Source organism: Copidosoma floridanum, unplaced genomic scaffold (genome assembly GCF_036245765.1).
Source record: "Copidosoma floridanum isolate Cflo_tuat_1 unplaced genomic scaffold, Cflo_Japanese_pri ptg000023l, whole genome shotgun sequence".
Lineage (NCBI taxonomy): Eukaryota > Metazoa > Arthropoda > Insecta > Hymenoptera > Encyrtidae > Copidosoma > Copidosoma floridanum.
The window spans coordinates 2104813-2115845 of record NW_028321900.1 but is presented as its reverse complement, the minus strand read 5'-3'; positions in this window follow the sequence as shown (position 1 = coordinate 2115845).

Here is an 11033-nt window from a genome sequence, read left to right as displayed (position 1 = left end):
TCATAAGTAGGTGAAATTGTACTTCACATCCAAAATACCTTGACCTAATACATACATTTGTACGTACGCAAGTTAGTCATGTACTTGATTTTCATTGAGTGGCAAAATAAACATACTACTTTCTACAACAGCATGAGGGAAACCATCTAGTCTAAAAGAGAAAAACAGCAAATAAGTAGTTTAACTTCCTAACAAAGAAGGGAATGTCAATGAAAGCCAAAACAAAAGCAGCAAGAAACGAAAGAGCTCTTAAGTGGTCTATAAATTTGGTGCTCTAAAAATAAGAGTGCCTCTGTCTTTAGATCGTAGAATCTTTTTTTATTTTTCCCTTACACAGTTGATAACATCGGTATTTCCAAAGTTTTTTCTACTTTTTCTCACACTTACTCAACTAAACTTATTTTTCTAAAAAAGTTTCCGTGTGAAAACATTTTTTAAATATTTTTTCTAGTACTCTTACCGTTCAATTATTTTTAATCTCAAACTAAAAATTATTTTCCTTTAAATAATTTAGTATAACTACTACATATATTTAATTCACAGTGCCTTTAAAATTTTTTTTTTTGTTTTTGCTAACTTGAATAATTTTTTTCGTTTTAGCTTGACCCAAATTTTTTTACCTGTGTCAGCAATTGAGAAGGAAATAAGTTGGGTTATTGAGACAAATAGCCACGACAATAAGCAGTAGCAGGTAGTATGCCATAAAAATGCAAAGAGGACTAGAGTATCTTACGAGATATATACAGCAGCAAAGGTAAGTTATCTGTATTACAATGGTTGCTTTCATTTTCTCTTACTACACTGTATCATAAAGAAATGTTTTTACGTTCTTCTCTAGCAGAAGTCTTCCTAAGGTGTATTTTAACATTTTTTTAATTAAAAAAAAATTTTTTTTATTGGTTGCTAACGTATTACATTTTTTTTTTAGGTTCTACTTTTATAGGCACGTTATGCACGAGGGTAAATCAACGATTTCAGATTTCGACCTTGAGAAAAAGTGTGACGAAAGTAGATTTTGCTTCATTCTTCCCCTATTACGTCTTAAAATAACACCCGTCATCGCCATTTTCAAACGTTATAAAAATTTTCTTGTACTTGTCACCACTTTAGCACTGAACACTTGCGATGATAAAATACGTTATTTACGATGGCTAGGGGGCTGTGTCAACGTATCGGTTGCTCAACTGCTGACACACTACAAAAGTAGGATTGGGTAGTGGAAAAAATGGGACTGACTGTTTATCACATCTCACGCTCTATCCTTCTCCTCTCTCTCTCTCTCTCTCTCTCTCTCTCTTCCTCCTTCTACCCTCTTTTACTATCTCGCGATTTTCTTAAAGGGGATGGTTGCATGGAAGCTGTTAGTTGTTGGGACCTAAAGTCATAAACTCGTAGAATGTTGCCATTACGTACAGAAACCATATGAGAGCTACATTGTATACCTAAACAGACAACAAGCCCTTCAATTGTATCAGCAGTAATCACATATCAGTTTTTACTTCAGAGTTGTTAAAAGTAAGACATTACTCTATGAAACAAGTGCCTGCTGGGTTTCTTTCGAGTCAAAGTCAAATTTACACGAGCTCTCCAAAGGTCATTAAAAACTGTACGAATGTCCAGGGACTGGCTTTACTCATTGTTTATATGATTTTCATATACTCGTATCTTAGCGTTTTTCTCACGGGTATGGTAAAACAGGAGAAAATGCAGAGCTTAGGGAAATACTAGTGCATGGCCTTCTTTCGTATCAAAGTCAAATTTTTACGAGCTCTCGAAAAATTATTAAAAACTGTACGAATATCAAGGGACTGGCTTTACTCATCGTTTATATGATTTTCATATACTCCCATCTTAGCGTTCTTATCGCGGGTATGGTGAAACAGAAAAAGATGCAGAGCTTTGGAAAATACTAGTGCGTGGCTTTCGTTCGAGTGAAAGTCAAATTTTTACGAGCTTTTTAAAAAAATGTACGAAAATCAAGGGACTGGCTTTACTCACTGTTTATGTGATTTTCATACCCCCCGCTCTATGCATTCTTCTCTAGAGTATAGTAAAAGAAAAAAAGATACAGAGTTGATGAGGAACTTAAGACGAAAATAAAAAGTCAGCTTCTATCGAGCACTCGTAGCCAAAACAATATTCTCTTAACCGTTGAAAAGAAGTAGTGCGCAAGTTCATCATGGATTCGATGATTGAAAAATTGTGGGCTGTAGTATTGCAGTGTGTCATGTGTGGACTCGCGCTTTATGACGTGATTAAATTGGTATATCTGGCGGTTTATATTCATAAGGTGCTACTAAATGCACCAGTGCAAGAGCTTAAAGAGGTGCTGTGGAGTTTATTCCGAAAGTTTGTTTCTAACAGTCAGATAAGCATATTGTATAATATTTGTGTAAAAAATAGCGACATTGCTGTGGTTGTGGTATCCAAAAGTTTACCACTCAACAAATGGAACAGTGGCTGTTTATAGCCATTATTTGACCACTACAAAAGAATAAGTAAGTAAATTTTATTACTTCAAATCAAAGTAATTTTTACGTTATTTTTTATATAATTTTATTGTTACTAACTTCAGTGAATACGATAGCCGAGGAAAATAATTTTTTTTTCTCGCCTTCACAGACGCTAAGTTCAATGACGTCTACACAAGTCATTGAAAATAGTAAAAGAAAAACCGAGAACGATAACGAATAAATGGCTGGTCCATCGGGATTGCAAAAAAAAATTTGTTATCTTGGAGCAGATAAAGGTAAATAAATTTTCTCATTTAATAAATCATTATAAGTGTAGTTGATTGTGAATATAGAATGAAAAAACTTTCTTATTTTGACAGAGCTGACTGATTCGGAACCAAGTGGTCCGCATAAAGAAATAGAACAACAACAGCCTCAACAACAGCAGCAGCAACAACAGCAACAACAATAGCCTCAGGATCAACAACAGCAGCAGCAAAATACATATGCGACAACGGAAACAAGTGAAGTGAGTAGAAAAATTAATTGTGGGTGTAACTAGGCTTGTGGTCTTTTGCAAAAAGGTGGTGGTGTTACGAATGTACACGCAAAAAAAGTTGTTACATAGGATCGTGGACTAAAAGGTAGAGAATTTAATAATATAATAAGCGATGTAGAAAAATATATGAAGGCGTTTAGATCAACAGGGCATCTGATTACGTTCAAGATGTTACCCCCAAATGAAAATTTAGTAACGCTGGGTGAAATAAATGGTTGGTTAGCTACTGTGATGGGAGAATTTGTAGATATGATTTAAAACCGTTATTTCCAACATAATAATTTAGCAAGATTGTCATTAGAATCGGACGAGTTGACCGACGGTGCTATAGGATTATATTATAGACCTCTTTACACACTCACGGCCGAAGATTTTCTAAAACTGTTTGAAAGGATTGAACAGAAAAAGAGAATTTTCGACGTTTTACAAAATACAATTGTTAAGGTAACATACGTACAAGTGCCTCAAGGGATGAGTGCCTCCGTAGATATTATAAAAAATATAGAAAAGAAAGGAGTATTAAGTATTTAAAATAATTATAATTTATGTCTAGCGAGGGCTCTTGTTTGCGGCGAGGTTGATACAAATAAAAATGACACTGTCAAATATAAGAAACAGTGGAAAAGTATTAAAAATCACAAAGAGCAAAAACAAAAATCTTTTTGATTATCAACACTTTGGGACTGGCATGGCTTTAATTCATGACAGGTGGAAAGAAATGCCATCAAATTTCAGTTCATTTATAAACATAATGTATTACAATAATCTTAAACATTATAGTTTAATTTTAAACTTTTTAGCAATTAAAACAAGTATGTTTTTCTGTTCACCGTGTGATAAAACATACAGACAAATAGGAAATCATTCGTGTCCTTTCGTTTGCACGGCGTGTAATGCAAACCCTTAATGTAATAATAATACTTCCGAAATGATAAAAATGAAATGTGATGACTGTGGGCGTACTTTTTATAATAGAGAATATTTAAAAATCATAAACGTCCAGAGTCTCATGCACGAAGAAAAACACATTGGGCGGTCAAAAGATCTGTATGCGATACCTTAAAAATGTGTAGCTTTTGTGCAAAATCTTATAACCTAGCAAAGGGAAAATACGAGCATGATAAAAAATACTGTGGACAGTGTAAAACTATACATGATTTGAATGAATTGTTTATGATTCAAGCTGTATAAGAGAAAAATTACAAGAAAAAAAATTGCTTTATTTTTTATGATTTTGAGACACGTCAGGACGAAACTGTGGATGATACGGTAATAATATGCATACGTGTACCAATTTTATGTATAGCGCAAATTCGAGTGATGACTGTATGGATTCAGAATCATCCATTTGTAAATTTTGTGGTGTAAAAGAAATAATTTTTCGGGGTGAGAAATTGTTAAAAATGTTTGTTGACTTTGCTACGAGAAAAAAGTGAAACGTTTTCTTCTTTTGAATGTATATCACACAATCCAAAATCGTTTGACGCTCAATTCATTTTAGAACATCTTATTTCTAAAAACAAATTTTCTAACGTTATTTATAACGGACGAAATATAATACAAATAAGCATTGAAAAAACTAAATTCATCGATAGTCTTAATTATATACCAATGAAATTAGCACAATTACCGAAAACCTTTAACTTGACAGATAATTTAATAAAAAAGTATTTTCCCAATCTCTTTGGGAGCAAAGAGAATTTTAATTACAAAGGACCGTACCCGGCGATTGAATTTTTTTCACCAGACTCAATGAGTTCAAAAGAACATCAAGAGTTTGTACCTTGGGATGACTAAATTATCAAGGAAAAAAAAGAATTTAATATGCAAGAGAATTTAGTAGATTATTGCGTTCAAGATGTTAAAATATTGCGTCAAGCGTGTAAAGCTTTAAGAAAAATATTCCTAAATTCGGAAACGGTGATCCTTTCGCAGAAAGCGTAAGAATCACAAGTGCTTGCTCGGTTGTATTTAGAAAAAATTTTTGAAAAAATGAGACAATAGGTTTTATTCTAGGAAACGACTATACACGTTTAGGTCAATTTTCGAAAAAAACGATTAAATGGTTATTGTGTAAAGCAAAAATTAGAAATATTAAAATATATTATGCAGGACGTTTATTAAAATATCAACTAATAGAAGGATAAGTAGTCGATAGTTTTTTAAAACCTGTAGCTGAAGAAAAAAATTGTTAGGGTACGGTTTTTTAATTTCACGGCAGTTATTTTCACGGGTTTCCGCGTAGTTACTTCCACTTTGAAAGCTATTCGGAGCAATATAAAAATACACTTAAAATGACCTCAAAAATAAAAGAATATGGCTACACGGAAAAATCTCTGGTACCACGGTAGTATGTATAGCCGCGTGCAACAGTATAGTGCGTCGTATACGACTGTAGCGCCCGCGCGCCACTACAAAAGTATATGGCTTCTGCTATCGTAGTGTACAGGCCTCCGTGCAACTGTAGTGCGTAAACTATACTACCGTTGATTCTGCTTTATACTACAGTTGCAACGCTGATATACTGAATTGGTATATTGCCCCGCTTACCAACTTGGCTCGGGAGCCATACCAAATCGGTTTTGACCCCAAGCAAAGGTACACACACACACACACACACACACACACAAGTGTATATATATGTGTATGTACGTTGTTTGATGCGGCGGCGGCGTCGGTGGCGGTGCTGCACTATACACATATATCAATAACCTCGTGTTTGCCGCTCGTTGGGATGTATATATATATACATATATATGTATATGCAATAAACAATATAATATTTTCTTGAGCTTCATACAGTATAGCATACTACTATACACTGGATGGGATCTAATAAACGCATTAATATGCACTGCTGAAAATAATGTATACAATAGATAATTTTATCCGAAATGAAATAGTAATTAACTACACATACATCGCTTTCAACGGCTCTACGCGTTCTGAAATAGCCCTCAATAGTATATTGCAAAAATAAGATTTATGCTGATAGCCTCTGTTTCGCAAAAAAGGACTCGTATTGTATAAGGCAAATGAATAAAAGATAATCATAATGAAAAACATGTATTTTAACAATAAATCATTGGAAAATTATTTTTATTTACAAATAGCAACGTATGTATTTTAACTTTTAATTTTTGTCAATTACAATGAAATTATTTTCGTACAAATAGCAGTACGTATTTTGCAATCATTTGTTTTCGAGCACGTATTGGAATATGCACTAATGGAATAAGACAGCTTCGTTTAATTACGTACTAAAAAAAGTCCAAAATATCTATAAAATTTCAAAATAATCCTTTTTCTAGTCACAAAATGTATAAAAACAAAGCTTACGCCACCGCGCCGTGTTGGTCTTACGAGATAATTTTTTATATGCACATTTCATATATATGCGTATACATACAAAACTATACAAAAAATATCGTGTTTATATTATATACGCATAAGTATATATATAAAAAAAAATTTACACATATACATTCCAACGAGTGGCAAACATGAGGTTATTGATATATATGTGTAGTGCAGCGCCGCCGCCGCCGCCGCATCAAACGACGTACCTATACATATATATACACTTATGTGTCTGTGTGTGTGTGCACATTTGCTTGAGGTCAATACTGATTTGGTATGGCTCCCGAGCAAAATTGGTAAGCGAGGTAATATACCAATTCAGTATATCAGCGTTGTAACTGTAGTATAAGGCAGAAGCAACGGTAGTATAGTTCACGCACTACAGTTGCACGGAGGCCTGTATACTACATTAGCAAAAGCCATATACTTTTGTTGTGGCGCGCGGGCGCTACAGTCGTATACGACGCACTATACTACTGTTGCACGTGGCTATACATACTACCTCTATTGAAAATAACTACGTGATTTTACCACGTGGTAAACCACATAGTTTCACCTCGTGGTTTACCACGTAGTTTTTGTCTTAAAATGCCACATGGTTTTTAAAACCGAGTGGTTTTGTAATACCACGTGGTTTTTTTACCAAGAAGCTTAATAGTTTTCACAAATATTACCTGTTTCTTTTTAGTTCCATTGATAAACTTTTTTTTTGTCTTGTTACATACGATCGTAATATATACTTTCACAAAAAATTTTCTAAGCGATTTCTTTTCCTCTATTGACAAAAATCACGTGGTTTTACTACGTGGAAAAACCATGTAGTAAGCCACGTGGTCTTAAATCATAAATCACGTGGTTTTGTTTCAAATCAACACAGGGTTCTGAAAACCACGTGGTTTTACTAAACCTATGGGATTTTTTAAAAACCATGTGGTATTTTTAGACAAAACCACGTGGTTTATGATATTAAACTACGTGGTTTACCACATGGTTCTTCTACGTGGTATAACCACGTGTTTTTTTTCTATAGAATCCTTAACTCAAGATTTCACTTAAGAGGCATTAAGGAATGCTATTAGTCTAGATAATGACCTTTATATTTTTTCTGTATACTAATTGACTAAATAACTTACTAACGTACTAGAAAGCTACGTATATTTTTTTATTATAGACTTCGATTATTGCGCAAGGATACGTTTTTTTAATCTACGTAATAGAAATTCAAGCGATTGTTTACGAAATGTTTGAGTACAAACTCTTCACATTTTTTAATATCCGTCATTGTATGATCCACTGGAGGGTCTCTTTAGTTATACAAATTGATTTTATGGATCCTGTTCTCGCAATTTTATAATAGATGCCAAGGCATAAGAGTCTACACGACTATTGAGACATACTATTAACGTATGATTCATACTTTAATACGTATGTATAATAAAGGATAGAAAGAATAGTATACAGTAAAAAATTCTGGATGGCAAGAAACATCAAAAGTATTATTTATTACATAAAACATAATTATGTCTCATCAATTACATTTTACAACAACTATACCTTGGAGATCATGATAATTGTTATTTTAACAGTAATAATAAACACTTACCAATAACAATAATGTCTTAAGTGCGAGAGTAAACTTTTTAACTAACGTATGCCCAGGAAAAAATAATTTATAAGAACTTATATAAGATCTTAAGTAAGATCTTATGTCGATTCTTAGATACAAACTTATATGAGCTTTTCTTTGTTATTAATAAAATAAAAAACAAATAAACACTTGGAAGAAACTAATGCCTTTTTACCAAAATCTTCAAAAGCAGAAAAAAAGCCAGCTTATTAAAAGAATAACTGACTTAGACTGCCAAAAAAAAAAATATAATTTAGTACATTTAATTAGTTAAAGCACCCCCACTGTCATATGATATAGGAGTAGAGATAAGTGATCCGTTGGGGGTGAGGCGGGAAAATGACATATACGAAAGTATTTTACATTTTCCATGATAAAACTCTATATGTAGAGCTCCTTTTGATGCATACGTCCAATAGGGGTAAGTGTGCCTATCTCCGTGTTATGTACTGAAAATTCCAACTTAAATGCACCATTAAAAATGGTATACTAAAATTTTTTGGAATATTTTTTTTTTAAATCTTACATAATCTCTTACGGAATATTTAAAAAAATTTTATGAAGCTAAAACTGCAGTAGAATATTTTTAAAACGAATAAAAATGGTATGCTGATATTACCGTGGTTGTGTACCTCTTACCGTGTACGTATTACCGCGGATGTCCCAATCACCGTGTCCGTATTACCATGGGTAAAGAAAGTTGTATTTGCGGAATATAAAAAAAATGCAAATTTCACCTACATTTTCTACATGTTTTATTTATTGTTTTAAAAAAATATTACTTTTTTTTGTACTTGCTTATTCATTTAGTAGGAATCTTATACATTTTTGAGCACTCAGCAATAGATTTTCCAGAATAAATACTTTTTAAAGCTAATTTTAATGTCTCTGAAGAGTAAGACTTTTTGTTTTTCTTTATTTCAATCGATTTCTTGCCTTTCTTCCCTTTTTTAGTTTTCTTCATCTTGGTTACCTTAGATCGACGTGCTTACCTACTAATTGATTACGCGTTAACTGTCGTGCGTTCTGTAAGTATAGGGTTATGTTTACGTACGCTCACCGCGGAAATACGTACACAATCAGTTAATGAGCGTGTTGTACCGAATACCGTGGAAAATAATTATTTACTCAAAATGTACACAAATATTTCTGTTTGAATTGCATGTACATTAACGTCATTTTAGATTATTAAAATTGAAAAATTATTTTATATGAAACATTTCTTATTTTAAGCAAGTAATCATCAGTTTTTCAAAATCCACGGTAATAGGGCAGAGCACGGAGATAGGTACACTTACCCCTAGTTGCATTAGCCCAGTACACTGAGAAAGAACTCGCGCGTCTGCTGCTCCACAAGTACAGCCGTTGCGCGAATTAACCAAGCAGCCTTTTGACTATATCAGTGGCGCATCAACTGCACCACTTGGGCCGACTGAGCGTCCAGTGTGGATCGTCATTACGTACTGTAGGTAGTGCAGCTACCAAATGTGTCTATAGTCCATCAGCCAGTCAAACATACGGTACAGCACTTGGTATATGGTACAGCAACCCGTATATAAATACTCACTCTTTTTATAACTATTTCATGTAACGTATAGTGCTTCAGTATTTATTGCGGATGTACGTTAAATGAAAGATGGACCACTTCTTTTAAAGATATACAGCATATTCCGATGACTTCATGAAGTGGTGTAATGATAAATGACCTTTTTTTTAAACTCACATAACCTTATGTTTATTAGACAGTACATTTATTTTAATATAATGTAAGTGATATTCTTCTCTTGCCTTTATTCAAATGAAATAAGGGAAATAAGTTTAATTTAAAAAAATCAACAACTTTCACCGATATTAACTATATTCATAAATCGTTTAGTATGTATTGCCGGGTTGACAGGGGAATTAAGATATAGTGAAATTTGTTTAAACAGTATACTGGCTACAATAATTAGAAAAACATTTTATTTTTGTTATCAGTTACCGTATGCTGAAACATTTGTTTTTTCATGATAAAAGTGGTAGTATTTGTAAAAAATATTCTAATTCAAATTTTTGATCAAAATGAACAAGTTTTTTAAAATGAAAAATGAAACAAAGTGGCTTTCTGAGTCATAATGCGTTTAAACTTATCGCATTTTGATTGACAAATAAATACAGATACGATTTTATTCTCATGCTTAACGTATGGTACACTGTATGATGCACTACTTGCGCTAGCCTAACAGCTCAACGCTCAAGCCAGTCTAGTGGTGCAGCTGACGCGCTAGTTTGGTGTCCCGTGCGTTCCAAACAAGCGGCAGCTCAACCGAGCCACCTTAAGGACAGATCACGCGCTAGGTTTCTCTCAGTGTATACACAGCAAGGTTGGGTATAAGAGGAAAAAAGAAAAGAATTTGAACACGTTTCGTCCTACGCATCAAAAGGAGCTCTGCATATAGAGTTTTATTATGGAAAATGTTAAATACTTTCGTATACGTCATTTTTCCGCCTCACCCCCAACAAATCAATTATCTCTACTCCTATATCATATGACAGTGGAGGGTGCTTTAACTAATAGAATAAAGTAATATTTGAGTCTTGGATCAGAGTTAGACTCGCAACGTATAATAATGTTGCACAACATCCTGCACTGTTCGTCCAGCCCTTCTGCTCCATCATACATACGCCCGTGGTATGTGAATGCATATCATACGCAAAAACTTCATCCTGCGACACCAGCGTCTATGGTTAAGATCGTTGGCACAGCCACACTGATGAGTCCCGCCAACGATCTAGGACAAAACGTGTTCAAATCCTTTCCTTTTTTCCTCTTATATCCAACCTTGCTGTGTATACTGGGCCAATGCAACTATTGGACGTATGCATCAAAAAGAGCTCTGTATATAGAGTTTTATCATGGAAAATGTTAAATACTTTCGTATAGTCATTTTCCCGCCTCACTCCCAACAGATCACTTATCTCTACTCTTAAATAATATATAATTTAGTGATTGTAATAGTAATTGATTGCTACAATTTGTTCAATCATTCTTAAT